The sequence below is a fragment of the Opisthorchis viverrini genome (assembly GCF_000715545.1).
Source record: "Opisthorchis viverrini unplaced genomic scaffold opera_v5_3, whole genome shotgun sequence".
NCBI classification, from domain to species: Eukaryota; Metazoa; Platyhelminthes; class Trematoda; order Opisthorchiida; family Opisthorchiidae; genus Opisthorchis; species Opisthorchis viverrini.
The window spans coordinates 1,060,819-1,062,975 of NW_008751659.1; positions in this window are offsets into that span (position 1 = coordinate 1,060,819).

Genomic DNA, 2,157 nt, shown 5'->3' on the forward strand with positions numbered 1-2,157 from the left:
ATATATATGCGCAACCTGTGTCACCTAACCAAAACGTTGGTGCGATAGTAGAGCCCGCTAGCCAGTCGGCAACACCAGGCAAATGCTTTGCGCCCTCCTGGAAATCCATAAAACTTACTGCAATATGGTGAAATTCACCGCAAAAGGGGAGAGACGCTTATACGAAGTCTTTCAATGGAACCGTTTCCCAGGGACTTTCATCCGAAAATCTCTAAGAAAATGCGATTCAACAAACTCGAAGATTTAAAGAGTTAGCATAGCAATCACTCTGCCATAGACTAAGAACACTTCAGGGTTGAATGCAACGAAACTATAATACCATGATATCAGGGTTGTCCACGGACACCCAAACAAGCTGCATAGAGCACTATCGATACGGAAGGGGAAACCTAATGCAACGGTAAAAACAGATGTTATTTATCAAAGTGGGACAAGAATTGGGATAAACAGGTCGGAACTTGTCAACTAGCTTCAATGAGCACAAGCTTACTACTAAAAACAGTACCTAGTCTAGCTCATCGCTGTGTATGAACACGGAGATAGACACATATTCGATTGGAACAACATCGGCGCACTAGAAAAAGTAAGAACAGAGGAAGAACGCACATTCTTGGAGGGGTAGATCAGTAAACAGATGCACTGAGATCAACCCGGTCTATCAACCGCTGAGGCCAAAAAAATGCAGATACGTCAAACCCTAGACCAAACAAGGAATCGGAGAAGCCGATGGAACCAGTCTGAAAGGACAAATGAATTGCAACAAAAATTCGCAGCTATCATCAGGAATCACCAAATTCACGGACCAAATGAGCCCAACAGAGAAAACAGATGCAAATCAACGGAGGATGCTCATGAATTCGGGAATGAACCAGCCAGAATGAATGCAACAACCTATAGAAAATGGAAGGTAAGTCATCAGTTACAAGGTCAACAGAAAGGTGACCCACGACCCAGTAGTCCTCATGAACGGACCACTCAAGACAGGAGCTAATGGACAAAAACTGCAGCATTTAGTGAAGCAGTCGAACGCAAGAACTACAGATCGCCGGGCAACACAGATCAGAACTGGACCAATGAGACTTCGACTGAGATGATTATCAACAGCCAATCAGGTCATAGCCTAAAGCTGCCCTTTGCAGTCTTCATCAGCACGAGCACAAACAGAGGGACTACTCACCCAACAACGCAGTGAAAATGTCCTCTTCAATGGTGATGGGATGTCTCCAAGTCAGTTGTCAAGCTCAGCGAACAGAACAACAACCGCCTGACCAATTACCAGAAATCAAGCCTTTTCCGCCAACTAGAGTTCACCAGAAAACACAGTCGAAATGAACCGTCCAAAATAACTAGCAATCGATTCACGAGTAGTGGCTCTTACAATACGGTGTCTTCGTAGACAATTCCAGAACACCTACTTCATTTAACGCGCACATCCACTGCCAAATTACAAGGAAGCTGGGTTTTGTTTGCAGAGTATTCGTATAAACCCATTTTAGTCAAGTTCCCCCCAGTTACACTTGATATTGACCCCTGTATTACCCTAGCCTAACACAGTAGTTATCCACACTATATGTGACAAATTTTCCGTCATCAAGATCTCTCTTGTGGATTTATTCGTTCACAACCGTTTTTATTTAGGTTTCCCCAGATACGAATGAGCCATTAGATGTGAACATCACAGAAATCTGTGGTTAGATGCCAAAGGAAAACGAAATTCATCGAGTAAAAATTTGGTTGATTGTTACTGGTTGTAGTAATTTTGCTAACGGATAGTGCTATTAGGAGCTTCTTTGCCAGTTGCTCAAGCTGACTTTTCTTGCTGTTTTATCCAAAACCCTGGTGGTCAAAAGCAAGCATCAAAAAATTTACTCCTTGAATTTACCGTACTTTTACGCCTCCGCCTAACTTTTGATCTTTGTTTCATCTAAGCTAAAGTAAGCTGGCTTCTAGTTTCACTGTCCCATCAGCTAGGTAGTTTTATCTTCTCAGTTGGTTTCTGGCCAAATCGAGTGCTATGATTGGCAGATTCGCAGTGATCAGGCTGTTTTTCAACTTGGAAGAGTGTGCATGGACCACAACATTATCCTTGGATCAATATTCAAAAAGCTCCACCTGGATTTGAAATCTGCTCTTGATCCAGTTGATCGTGGAGCGCTA